This window comes from Stegostoma tigrinum, chromosome 7 (genome assembly GCF_030684315.1).
Source record: "Stegostoma tigrinum isolate sSteTig4 chromosome 7, sSteTig4.hap1, whole genome shotgun sequence".
Lineage (NCBI taxonomy): Eukaryota > Metazoa > Chordata > Chondrichthyes > Orectolobiformes > Stegostomatidae > Stegostoma > Stegostoma tigrinum.
This window is the reverse complement of record NC_081360.1, coordinates 38,014,405-38,028,896: the sequence shown is the minus strand read 5'-3', so window position 1 is coordinate 38,028,896 and position 14,492 is coordinate 38,014,405. Positions and strand designations below refer to the sequence as shown.

At 39.7% G+C, this 14,492-nt stretch overlaps 1 protein-coding gene across 25 annotated transcripts in view; it reads left to right on the top strand.

Annotated features, from left to right (window-relative positions):
- The window catches only part of gulp1b (GULP PTB domain containing engulfment adaptor 1b), a 344,780-nt gene that overhangs the window by 119,459 nt on the left and 210,829 nt on the right, over positions 1 to 14,492 (top strand). For 2 of the 25 annotated variants that reach the window (XM_048534112.2, XM_048534115.2), the window contains exon 1: positions 13,101 to 13,244. The exons of 21 other annotated variants lie outside the window; for them this stretch is intronic. The gene's annotated coding sequence lies outside the window, so the exon portion shown is untranslated. Of the gene's footprint in view, positions 1 to 496; positions 523 to 13,022; positions 13,070 to 13,100; positions 13,245 to 14,492 lie in introns of those variants that run through there. 2 more of the 25 variants (XM_059647185.1, XM_048534117.2) reach the window with 2 other exon arrangements.

The following is a 14,492-nucleotide window of genomic DNA, read 5'->3' as shown; positions in this document are numbered from 1 at the left end:
CTGCCGTGTACTTGTGTCACAGCCATAGAATGCTGATGAGGACAAGGGTTCAGTGAGTTGAGTGTCAGTGTTGCCAATCAAGCAGACTGTTTTGTATTGATAGTGTCAAAATTTGTTTGTGGCCAAGGGAATAGCTCAGGACCTGTTTCTTTGGCCCTTTTATGGTACAGAAGACGTATAACCACATACATTATGATTTATTTTTAGTCTTTAACAATACTTGGCACAAAGTGTCTCTGCAGTGCTTTTCAGATGACTTTTATTAAAATTCTGTGCGCTTGGTTACCTGAGAAAAGCAACTTACTATCTATTTCGGAATCTGAAAAATTATGCTTGTTCTTTTCCTGCTTTTGTTTTTGGTTTTTATTTTGGTTCATGGCTTTCAAATCTGTGAATAATTTTAAAATTTAATTGTGTGGGTGTTGGCCAGAAAGCTGAGGTTTAGTTGGATGTCTGCCACCTCATTGTCATTCCTCTCTTGTCAAAGTAAGAGAAGCAAAGTGTTCTTAGCTACAAGAACTGGTGAGTGGAGTCTTTAATTTGGGTTGATCCAGTTTACTTCATCTGATTGTTTCATTCTGTCAGATGGTCAGCCTAGTCCAAATGGGAACTGTGTAAGAATTACACCACACCCTATGCAAAGTTGAGCTCCGTATCTTGAGTTAAACATGATTTGTGCTTCAGAAATAACAGAAATTGTAACTTATCTAAGTTGTTGATTACTCCATGTTTATTATGTGGACTTTTTTCTGTGTGGTTGCTGTATTACATTCCATGCAGTGAACATCTGCAACATATGGTTACGTGAAATTATGTTGCTAAATATAATTATTTGAGAAATATATAATTCATTGCATGAGCTATAATGATATGCAACTTTGATATTTAAATAAAGGCAGGGCTCAAAGATGGGGACCACATGAAACAACTTGTTCCAGTAACTAATGCAAAAAACTGAACAACTGAGTAAGATTTAATTAAATTTTACTTAAATTCTGTTTTTTTTTCTCTGTTGTTACCAATCTAAGTGTCTGTGATGGGGAGATGGGTAATAAAGAGAGTCTAGAAAAGTGAGTGTTTGAAGGAACTAAGTTGCATCGTATAGTGACTTAAAAAGTTACACACTTTTAGTCAAATCAAAATTATTAACTATATTTTCAGTATGTATTGATTTGTATCATTATCAGTACCATTTGGACCATATATATGTTCAATAATTAAAGTATATACACACTGTGTTCTATTGCCTGTTGATTAATGTTTCAGTTCAGAGGGCACGGGTGGCAACATCACAGTGATACTTAAAAGAATTCTGCAGTTTCCCACTGTACTGGGATTGAGTTTTACGATGTCAAGTTGAAATAGTATCGGAATCATTTATCTCATGCCAAATGGAAGAAGGAAGTTGTGTTTTATTCATTTTGTGACTTTTCAATCAATGTGCAGTCAAGTTACATTGCATCAATTTGGAAATAGTACTGTACACCAAGCCCCCCTGTAAAAGAGCTTACTTTTCCAGCCATTTTCCAGCCATTTCAGTATCATTTTAGTAATGTATTTCCTCTCTTTTAACAAAAATATCATCATCCTTGTTCCTAAAATATGATTTATTTCTTAATGGAGTTTTATATCACACTTATCTTATACTGCTACCAAGAAAATTAAGTCTCACTCTTCATGGAGACTCAAATGGTTCATTGCCTGATAAGCCCATTCCTTTCAACCTGTGGACTGCTCAGTTGGATGATGTATGTTTTATTGTAGAATGCGATATAAAAATAATGGTGTATCATGTTCTCTGTAACCTTGTAACCTCTTTCTAGTCAATGGATGATGGAGTGCAGGGAAAATTCAAAACATACTCAACATTTAAAATTTAATTGTTTATTTTAACTCCTGGGCTTTGTTTAACTCTTACAGCCATATTTCTCATCCCAAAATGCCTAGAATTGACAACACTCACTTTCTCAGTAGAAATTTTCAGTTGGTGTCTTCCAGCCTATTTACATCAGAGATAAGGAATATTGTGTTAGGTACATTGAGATGTCAAAATCATCAAACTGAAAACGTGTTAATGTAATTTATAAAAGAAACAAAGCTCAAGAGTTAAAACACTCAACATTTTAAATTTAATTGTTTATGTTTTGAATTTTCCCTGCACTAAGTCACCCAGTGAATAGAAACAAGTTACAGGGTTATGGAGAACATGATACACCATTATTTTTATGTCGCATTCTGCAATCAAACATACATCATCCAACTGAGCAGTCCACAGATTGAAAGGAATGGGCTTAACAGGCAATGAACCATTTGAGTCTCCATGAAGAGTGAGACTTAATTTCCTTCATCGCAGTGTAGGATGAGTGTGATATAAACCTCCATTAAGAAATAAATCATATTATTGCAACACCTAATGAGTTGCAAATCAGTGCCAAGATTGTTTGATGCCTCACTGGATGTACTCGTTGAAGTCTGAATGTAATTGATTTTCCATTCAATAAATGGAAGAAACTCTGAGATGACTTTGAGCTGAACTGAGAAAATTAAGGTCACCTTGAAATCTTGAGAACAATTGAAATGTTAACATATTTCTCTGCATAGCTACTGACTGAAGTGCGGAGTATTTCCAGATTTTGTTTTCATTCCTCAGAAAAACGAAACAGTCATCTTTGTTTTCCATCCACTATCACCCATCCTCTGAGTCACAGAATTGTTCACATGTAGAAGGCAGTCATTTGACCCATCATTCCCACACTGGTTCTCTGAATGAGGATTACTATTCGCAGCCATTCTCCTACCTTTTCCCCAAAACCCTGCATATTGTTTCTACTCATAGAATCATCTAATGCACTGTTGAACATTTTGAGTAAAGAAATCTTGCTTTACTGCGGAGAATGCTGGTGAGTCCACACAGAGAGTATTGCACACAATTGTAGTTTCCTTGGCTGAAGAAGGATATACTTGCCATTGAAAGGACACAGCAGAGGTTCACCAAACCAATTCCTGGGATGATGGTACTGTCCTGTTTGGAAACATTGGGGAGGTTGGCCTGCTTTCTCTGGAGTTCTGAAAAATACAGACGTAGAAAATTCTTAAAGGGATACAGAGTAGATGCAGGAAGTCTCCCCCCCTCCACCTGCCCAGTGATTTGTGAGGTCCAGAACCAGGGTTACTGCCTCAGAATAAAAGGCAAGTTATTTTGGACTGAGATGAGGAGGAACTTCTTACTCAAGGACAGTGAATCTGTAGAATTATATACCCTAGATTGCTGAGGAAGCACAGCTATTAAGTAAGTTGAGACCGAGACCAATCGATTTCTAATTACTAATGCCGTTGAGGGATAGGGATATTGTGTGGCAATATGACTTTGAGTTAGATGACCAGTCATGATTTAGGATGGTGGAACAGGTTCAAGAGGCTGAATGGCTTCCTTAAACCCCTGGGTTCCTTTGACTCTGCTTCCACCAGACTTCCAGGCAGTGCATTCCAGCCCCTAACTATTTGAGTGAAATTAATTTCTTCTCATTTCACATTGTTTCTTTTATAAATTATATTAATATTCGCACTTCCATGATTTTGAAAGCTTATTCCAAATCTCCTCTTGGCCTACTCCTCTCCAAGGAAAACAATCCCAATATCTATCTTCATATTCTGGAATCTTATCCTTGGAATAATTCTTGTAAACCTCTTCTGCATTCTTTCCAACATAGTCACTTCACATGGTGCGGCATCCAGAACTGTACGCAATTGAGTTATACAAGTTCAGCATTACCCCCTTGGTCGTGTAATTTATGTCCCTATTAATAATGCCTGAAGTGCTGTAAGCTTTATTCAGTGGTCTCGCCTCTTGTCTGTGCTACCTTTTGATGATTTATGCACATGTAGTCAGGTCTTGCCTGCACACTTTAGAGGGGTACACTTAGTTTTCTGCCATGTCTCTATGTTGTATCAAAATGTATCAGCTCTCACTCTTCAATGTTTCCATAGTTCACACCGATGTTTCTTGTTAAGGTGAAGTTATGTCTGGTATAAGATCATATCATGACTGGCAATGTCTTCCAATTTTCAATCAACTTTTGTATCGTCTCTCTTAATATTTTACTCTGACACTCCACTCAACTGACTACAGCTGTTTTTGTAATATTCTTAACAGTTTTGCAATGGGTGTGTACATTCGAAAATGCAGTTTTACAAAAACAGTACATTCCTAGCTGTTTTCTAACTCTTTTGGTTTAAGAATCCAAACCAACTTGAATTGCATCATTATAATTAATTATGTTAAATATACACAGAGTAAGTATCTGTGAAGTCTATAAGGAAGATGAAACCTTTTGACCCAACCACATGAAACTGTGAACCGACCCTCCAATATTCAAACCAGACCTCTCTTGCATTCAAGTCGGTTGAACATTGAACACTGATAAATCACAGGGTTGAATTTTACCAAAAATCAGTTAAATGTCAACTCTGAAGAGTTTTATGGAGAGTTTCACTTCATGAGCCCTAGTAAGTTGGCCCACATAATTCTCCATTGCTCTCATTATTATGTATGTACCAGACTTCACTGGCACCACCCATGTGCTATCATATGCCAACCATTGGTTGAGTTGCTTGCCACTGTTGGGATCTTCTAGGATGCATGCTGCCAGTGTCATATTTCAATCACTGCAAGCTACAAGTAGCCCTTCACAGTCCACATTGTAGGAGGGAAATGAAAAAGAGCAGCTTCTGAGGGTATATAGGTGGTACAGGTGATGATGTGTTGCAAATAAGAACTTTCATTTGTAAATGTAATGCTCCTTTACATCATTACCTGTCAAATGAAGTCTCATTGAAAATAGAGCTACAAGCAGGTTACCTGTCCTGACTGCCATACCATATGAAAACCGTGCCCAGTGGACTGCTCCTGCTTCATTAATGCCCAGCATTGCATGATGTCTTATTGTTTAGTGTGGGGGTATCAAATGTAATAAACCCTTCAAAGAATTTAACATGTTAGCCATTATTAAACAGCCAGGAAAAGCACAGAGCATACAATAAACACAAAGCTGAACTTAGCTCCAGGGATAAACAGGGACTGTTTTCCTTTCAAGCTCAACAAATTTATAAACAGCGGATGATATTTCATCCAACTCACATCTGTTGAAATTGGATGTCAATTATTCTTGTCTGGCTTTTTGCTGCTGTGCTCTATCATGCAGAAGGCAATGAACCTCCTGTTCAATGTCCTTAACTTTGTCGCTGGAAGGCTGCCTTTGCTGTCCCTTGCTGACAAGCATCCATCACATCCCCTTTGTGCAGTTGGGCAGAGTGCAGTGCGCTAGGATAATGCACCACAATCTTTTTGGACTGAACTGTAAAGCCTTCCAGGCTGATCTAAGCATCAGAACCTTATCTTCTGGTGGTCCACTGTGTGCTCCACTGTGATCCTGGAATAAAAATAGTCTGCATTGTATTGACGCTTGGCCTCTGTCATGGGATTATGTAATGGAGTCATCAGCCCTGGCTGCAGAATGTCGCTGTTGTGTCCCAATCACTGAACTTGTAAGATATTGAAGCAAAGCAGGAACATGCAAGGTCTCAAATGTGGGCATCATAGCAATTGCTAAAGAACTTTGCACAGACTGATAATCACAGATAACTTGTACATTGATGCAATGGAATGCTTCTCTGTTGATGAATTCACCTATGTTATGATATGGCACACTCAATGCAATGTGTGTCCAGTCCATAGTTCTTTGCATCTGGGGTAAGCCAGCTACTTAGGCAAAACCTGCTGCCTGGGCCACAACACTGACCTTATCATAAGGAAATGAGCTGAAGAGTGTAATCTGACACAAATGACTTTGGCAACTCCCTTCATACATTTGTTGGCTGAGGATTCAAATATTGCATACAGCTGCCCAGTGGATCCTTGGATGCAGTCAGTGGCAAAAAGATTTAGTGCGGTTCATGGCCTCCATGATTTGATGGCCACTCCCCCTTTCAGGTCATCTGTTCTGCTCTAGCAAATGGAACAGTCTGTGGTGATGTCCCAGAACATTCTCAGTTTGCAGCAGCCCATGCACCTTGCTCACCTGCAGGAAATGGCAAAAAGGGCAATGGATGGTAGACCTTCAGTAGCACCCCCAGCTCCATATCCTCAGTGAACCTTCAGCTACAAATTCTTCATGTTGAGGCTATTTGTCATCCAATGGACATTGCTGCTGTTCCTGCTGTGGCTGGATCCATTTGTCACAATTCCAATGAACCTATCTGCAAAATTTCAGAAACAGAACAGGGTCCTTTGTAATGTGAGCAGTCAGTATTCACATCGCTCATAAATGATGATTTCCCATAGTCATTATTATACAGGAAGATGGAGGACTTGGGCAAGGAGAGCTTTGGAAAGCCAGTGCATGGATTTTGACTTAGTGGATCTTACCCTGGATGATGTGTGCAGCACAATCCATGTCAGATGGGGAGGCAATGGCCGAGCAATACTATCATTGGACTGTTAATCCAGAAACCCAGATAATGTTCTGGGGACCCGGGTTCAGATACTGCCATGGCAGATGGTGGAATTTGAATTCAATAAATATCTGGAATTAGGATACCGTGAATCCCTTGTTGATTGTTGGGAAACCCCCCCTGGTTCACTAATGGCATCTAGGGAAGGAAACTGTCTTCCTTACCTGGTCTGGCCAATAGGCGACTCCAGGCCTACAGCAATGCCTTCTGGGCAATTAAGAATGGACAATAAATGCTGCCCAGCCAGTGATGCCCTCAGCCATGAATGAATAAAGAAAAAAATTACACATACAGTCAGAGATTCAGAGTGCAGCATTTTACAGAAACTTTGTAACCCACACAGCCCCAACATATTGCCCACGAAAGGCAGCATTGTGCCTGAGAGCATATGCTTGCTCTTCAGTGAAAACAAATCATGTCCATGCTATTTTCTATGGCCTGCGAGAATTTGGATTGTCTTTGAGTCATGGCTTGCAGGCGCCACTTTTATGGTCATTGGATTTACTTCTGCTTCACCAACATGACAGTGAGGGGCTTGTAATGAGCAATGGCATGATCAAGTTTGCTCTTGGCCACAGTTTGTATTCCACACTCGGTAGTTGCATGTGTTTCACATGCAGAATTCTGTGATTACAGATGTCTTTAACACGTGCTGAGTGAGTGCTTGATTCATGTAATTGCCACCTGAAGAGCGTGACATTCGCTCACAAGTAGAACCTGAGGCTCATAAGGCGCAGTGGTAGTGCTCCTGCCTCTGAGGCAGCAATTCAAGTCTCACCTGTTCCAAAGGTGTGTAATAGTAACATCTCTGAGCAAGTTGATTAGAAAATATGCCCAAGCAGATCCCAGGTCCTCACTCAAAAATAAACTTTATTCCATCCACACCAGATGTGTTTTGACAGTCATTGCTCATTTCCTTTTGGGATTTGGATAAGGAGGGAAGGTAACATGGCTAACCCTTCACAGTGTGAGTCAAAGGCTGAGCCTGTCAATCTAGGGGACCGGCACTAAGCCTTCATGCTGCGTTTAATCTTGCACTCCCTGTCGACCCCATCAGTTCTGAATTTCTATACGTTCCCAGCCAACTCTTTCAGTTAAGTTTTCATCTCCAAACATGACTGTCTGACCCTTGGCCTATAGCTTAGTCATATCCACCCTTGTGATGCACAGTCTCTCAGGTGGTGGTGAATGTTGATAACCTCCCACCCATGGTAGCCCATGTTCTCACTCACCCTCATATGTTGAGTTGCCCCCGTCAGAGATACTTTCCCCTCTGCATCTGAGCATGCTGCTGCCAAATTCCACAAGTTGGCTTCCCCAGCTTTGCTGTCACAATGGTGACACCTAAAACCTACCTTGACTTTCAGTGAACAGACCTCTATGACTAAGCATGGCTGACTGTCTTCACCACCTTGGGTAGACATCCACCCCCCTCCCCCACCCCGAGTAACCAGATGACTGATGAATCTCTGTGCACCTCCATGACTGACAAGTCACTAATCCACTGACTGCATCATTGACAGCGACCCATTTCCCAGACTGAAATGGTAGATAACCCTGACCCTGACCAACGTAAGCAGCCAACTGACACTACTGAAACCCTTTTGACTGATATTGTACAATGCCCTTGATGGACTGTAATAGGGCTCTAACCAATGACAGTTCCCCTTGATCAGGGATGATTCCCCTTACATGGGATCATAGAATCCCTGCAGTGTGGAAGCCGGCCATTGGGCCGATAGAGTATACAGACCTATGCCCCTTCCTTATCCCTGTAACCCTGCGCTTAGGTTGGCTAATCCACCTAGTGTTCACATCCCTGGACACAGTGGGTAATTTAGCATGGCTGATCCACCAAACCTGCATATCTTTGGACCGTGGGAAGAAACTGAAGCACCTGGGATGAAGCCCACACGGACATGGGGAGAATGTGAAAACTCCACACAGTCAGTTGCCCAAGGGTGGAATCAAGCCCGGGTCTTTGGAGCTGTGAGGCAGAATGTTAACCACTGAGCTATCGTGCCACTATGAGGTATGGCCATTTGGTTGAAGTGCTGACAGTGTATTTGCTATTTAAGCTGCTGACATATTCTAAAGGTGTGACATTGAAGAAGAATATTGCATTGGAGCAGCATGCCCACTCTTGAACTGTTCACTACTGACGACAGGACAAGCTGCTTGGCTCTGTGCCTTTGCTAAAAGGCAAAGCAGTGCAGATGTATTGCGAGACTGAGGTTTTTGAATGAGGTGGCAAAGCAGAACAAGGCAAGGCAGAGATGCTGTGATCATCCATGTAGATGGAAAGTGAGTGAGCCGGAAGAAAGTAAGCAGAGAGCCCTGAGATGCACCCTGTCCTGATGCATGAGATAGGTATCTTTCCCTGCACACAAAGACCGTGGCAGCAGCATTACAATGAAAGGTGTTGCTACACTCCCAAGTGCAGCATTACATAGAAATGTAGAAGCTAGGAGCAGGAGGAGGCCAATTGGCCCTTGAACCTACTCTACAATTCTTCATGATCATGGCTGATCATCCAACTCCATAGCCTAATTCTGCTTTCTCCCCATAACCTTTGATCCTATTCTCCCCAAGTGCTATATCTAGTCGCCTCTTTAACACATTCAGTATTTTGGCATCAACTACTTCCTGTGGTAATGAATTCCACAGGCTCACCACTCATTGGATAATAAATGGTCCACTGTGAAGCCTCATACTGTGACCCCTGGTTCGGGACACACTTACCATCAGGAACATCTTCCCTGCAGTATTGTTAGAATCTTATAAGTCTCTGTGATTTCCCCTCCTCATTCATCTGAACTCCAGGGGAAACAAGCTAGTCAATCTCTTCTCATACGTCAGACCCGCCAGCCCCGGAACCAGCCTGGTAAACCTTCGCTGCAATCCCTCGAGAGCAAGAGCGTCCTTTCTCAGAAAAGGAAACCAAAATTGCATGCAATATTCCAGGTGAGGTCTCACCAGGGCCCTGTATAACTGCAGCCACACATCCCTGCTCCTGTATTCAAAACCTCTCAATGAAGGCCAACATTCCATTTGTATTCTTTACCTCTACTGCACCTGCATGCTTACCTTCAGCGACTGGTGCACAAGGACACCTGGGTCCTAATGTACACTCCTCTCTCCCAATTTAGGTAGTAATCTGCCTTCTTGTTTTTGCATCCAAAGTGAATAACCTCACATTTATCCAAATTCGATCCGCCTCCCCCTCTCTCCCTAATTATTTCAGAATCCTCTCCCCATCCCCCTTTTCTGATGAAGGGCCTAGGCCCGAAACATCAGCTTTTGTGCTCCTAAGATGCTGCGTGGCCTGCTGTGTTCATCCAGCTCCACAATTTGTTATACTGCAACTACCATTGATTTGCCCACTCACCCAAACTGTCAAGATCATGCTGAAGAATTTTTGCATCCTCAACACAGTTCATCCTCCCACCCAACTTGGTATCATCTGCAAACCTGGAGATGTTTCATTACATTGAAGTCAATATCTACACTCTAAATGCAATGACAATGCGTTGAGACTGGTGTGGGTCTGGTGCCAACTTGCGTGCACAGGGGGAGCGGGCAGTCTCTGCCCGTACAGTGTGACTGGAGATGTCAGTCTGCTGGCCAAAATGGAGACCAAGAGAACCAGGCAGCGAGCTGAAGTGAGTAGGTACCCTCTCTGACTTTCACTTCAGAAATCATTACCACCTTGTTTTATCTGTGCTACTTTGGAGATAACAATATGATGGAAATGAGGTGAGAGTATATAAGAGGTATTAATTCATGCCACTCACAAGCAATATTCCTGGCATGCTGTTAAAGTTTTGAGTGAAAAATTGGACTTTGATTTTTCTTGATGTTGTGAATCTCATTTTTCAAATCTTGCCATATTTTCCCAATTGACTCTCCATTATCAATGTATCTCTGGTATTTCTTTGCCACTTTCGGTTAAATAACGTACAGTTTAGTGTTGATTTTGTAAGTTAAAATGCCATACATAGGACAGTTGCATTTAATTTTTGTGAATAACTTTACCATGCTTTCATGTAATTCCATTTTAGTGAGTCAAGTAATACATCTTCACAAAAAAATCTTGGCATCCACCTTAACTGATAGACATTTTTGGTGGTAATTATCAGAATTTGTATCCCCTATTGCATGTCAGGTGGATGATCTAGAAGAGAATTGAGAGCAAATATAACTTTTAGACAATCTAACACTTCCCATCTGTCCCTTTAGAACTACTCAGTTAGATATTTTCTTGTGATTGTTGCATCTTGGAAAAAACTGTTTGATTTTAATAAATAATAATGCAAATAAATAACAATCTGAGACTATGCCCATGTTTATTTGAAGAAAACTATCAAGTATTGCAGCCCTTTCATAATTTACTGCTATTTTGAAAGTTGTGGTCATTCTCATTCATAAAAAGTAGTATTTACAATTTTCACTGTTAAATTTTATTTCAACATGGAAGCTTACTGTATTTTGGATGTGTGTTATTCAACCGACTTCAGTGTAGCTTGAGACAGCATTGTGAGTGTTTTATTGAATGTTGGGTAAGGGAGCCACAAATAATATTGTTCAATTTCATTAATACAATCATAATTACTGGTCAAAATCTAAAAGCAAAGGCTGCTGTCATAATAGTAGGTGCTTTCTTAAAAATGGAAACGTTATGGAAATTATCAATGTGGTACTTCATTGCAGCACCACACAAACTGCATAAATTTCCTGGAAGCAGACAATGCTATAACTCACTACCTGTCATTATATCATTTGAGGAACATGCACAAATTACACAGATAGAAGCCTGCAGCTCTCTATGTGCCTCCAGGGTATTAATATAGTCTACATAATTCCACTTTGAAGAGGTATTACATGTACAAATTTATTGTGTCATGTAACTTTGTAAATTTTTCTTGTTTATTAATTCAAGATACGTTGAAAAAAGATCCATTAAATATTTACATTATGTTGATTTATACTGTTGAAGTTTTGATGTGTGGTGTTTTAGATATTGTGGATGTTTAATTTACTATTGAAAATCTATGCCTGCATATGAATTTTTTTGTAGTTTCTATCAGGTGTAAATGAGCCACATTTTAAGCCCAACTGATGATCTTTCATTGGTTCTAACTATAATTCTAAGCACAGGTAGGATTGTTTAGCAGGTGCTATCCGATTGCAGAGTCATTACATGATGAGTTTTGCAAACATTAGCTGTCCGAGTATGGTCAGGACTGTAGCCTGTTCTGAGCAGTTGAGGGGTCACATTGACACACACTGACAGTGAGTGGGACTTACTACCTTAGTAGCTAATATCACACCATCACTAAAATGTTTATAATACATAATTCATTAGCTTGTAAGATAGAGTGTCTTCTGGCTTGACTGCAACATTCTATTAGGAGAACACATCAATTCTGCTGCTGGCAAAATAACAAAAACAAATGGTTAGCTTCATCTGTTATTCGCATTTTTGAGATATGTTAATTTTCTGGAATGATTTGAGTTGGACTGGACATTCATCAGGTCCAGAGGTGGTGCTTTGTGGCCTACTGATGAATATATGCAAAGCAGAGTGCAATGTGTACCATTAGCCTGCAGGATTTCATTGATGTGCCGAATTTCAGCTGCAAGCTAGCACACTGAGAACATGGCTGAGTCTCTGATTATGAGATTGCAGACAAGGCCAACTATGTTATCATTTAGGGCTGGAGGGGTTCCAGCACTTCAGTGATCAACTACCAGGCTCCTATTGTCCATAAATTTAAATTCTTCTGAAATCCGACTGCCCAAAGCCTAATGTGCCTCAAGTCTTAGTTACTCATAATTTCTGTGTTTGTAAGCCTACGCGAGCTCCATGTCCATCAAAACTTCTGTAAAATACTATGACAGGAAATAGAGATAGTAGGAACTGCAGATGCTGGAGAATCTGAGGTAACAAGGTGTTGTGCTGGATGAACACAGCAGGCCAAGCAGCATCAGAGGAGCAGGAAAGCTGAGGCTTGTTTCCATTTCTGGAAGTGTTTTCCATTGGTTGTCCAGTAATTGATTTGCTATCAATTACGGGGATAAACTAAGGCTATCAACAAGTACTGTAGCTTTAAGTCACTGTAAAGTTTGCATTTGATATTTCGAAATACAGATGATTTTTGATGGCTTCCAAAATTGAATGTTTTTTTTTTCAAAACACTGCTTTTCAAATTCTTCCTGACTTGTTGTGCACATGTTAATCCTTGTGGAGGTAGCTCAAAACACTTTTTGTTTTAAACATAAGAATTATTTTCTGAAAGGAAATTCAATTTATTCAACCAATCTTGCTCTTTTGCAAAGATGTTTGCTTTGTGATAGTTTTTATGATTAAATATATATGAATGTCAGCTAAAACTGAAAAATTCCTTATGCTTTGAGAGGATATTTTTGAAAAAAAAAGTTTGAACATTCACTATGTGGTTATAAGCCCCACAGTATATAGCAACATCTGCCTTGCAGCTGCAAGTCATTAAGCTGAGCTAGAACTTCCTCTTCAAATTCCAGGCTTTTTCCGAGACCAGTAAGTTGCTTCAGTTGTATTTCAAGATATCTCCAAGTCAATGTGAGGTGCACAATCGTTTCACTTAAGATATCACTAGTAAACAATTGTTACGAGATTAGGTTTGGGAGTAACAGATTAACATACCTGCTTGATACAGATTCAAAACTAGTGCGATACTTGGCTTCATGTTGCTGTAAGTAGATGGCAGTTGGATTTCTTTTGTGTTGTGTATGGAAATGAAAGAACTAAATGCTTTTGAGATTTATTGATAACAATATTAAGATAAATATCAAAGTGACATACAAACAATTTGCTCAATTAAGCAATGATTTAAGTGTGGACTATTTTATGTTCCTGTTGTCATTGTATTCTGTTGTCGGAATGCGATGCAGCTAAATTACCCATAAGGTTTATATTAGTTAAATGAGAATTGGTGCTTTTGAATCAGAGGTGCTTCCTAAGCATTACTGATAACTGTGCATTTTATAACATTGTTGTAATGAATTTCCATATCTGGTAACACTGAAATTTAAAAAGAAATGCATGTCTAATAAAAAGGTCCTAATATTTTCAGAAATGTAATTTTTTTTGTGAGATTACCCTGAAGTTTTCAAATCTAGTGCAGTGTAGTACAAGAGGCTATAAGACTGTAATTTGTATAGTAAGGGGGTGGAGACACCTTAGATTCAGTAAGTCTTCCCTAATTCACCTCATTATGTATTAACTTGTGGATTCCAACCTACTACTTACTTTCTGTAAAACAGAAGCAAAAGCTTTGACTTCTGGCACTAATTAATTATCTATTGTTACGTGATTGGTGATCAATTATTATGACTAAGATAACCACTGTTAAAAAAGTCCTAACTAAGATTTTGTTTGTTTTCCATATTTCCTCCATGGGTCAAGTGTTTTTTTTCTTTAATGTTATATAAAATTATAATAAAATTTGAATTTGAGTGTAGAATTTTGATTCTATTGTACTGTTTGTTTTAAAAGAGTCTCCATTAGGAAATTTTCTAAGCTCAGTGTGCTACTGTAACATGATCATAAGATTGGGGCAGGTCTAGCATTCTTGCATCTAAGTCAAAGATTGTGCTTTCGTATCCAGCCCCATTGAGCACAGGGAAGCTTGATATACCAGTCTCAGTACTAAGAGGACATTGTACTCTCTAGGTTGATGTAAATGGGGTCTTGATGATACAAACATAGAGAACAGTTTCCATTGGAAAAAATGGTCAGTAACTGGGGTCACAGAGTTAGGTAATTGGCACAAAATGATATGACGGCTTCTGTTTAAACAAGTTCCCAAATGCAATGTGTTGCCTGAATTGGTGATCAAAACAGCTTCAGTCATAGCTTTCAAAAAGGAATTGACAGATACGTTAATATGAAACAAATGTAATTTGTAAAGATAACAAGGTATAGAGATGGATGAACACAG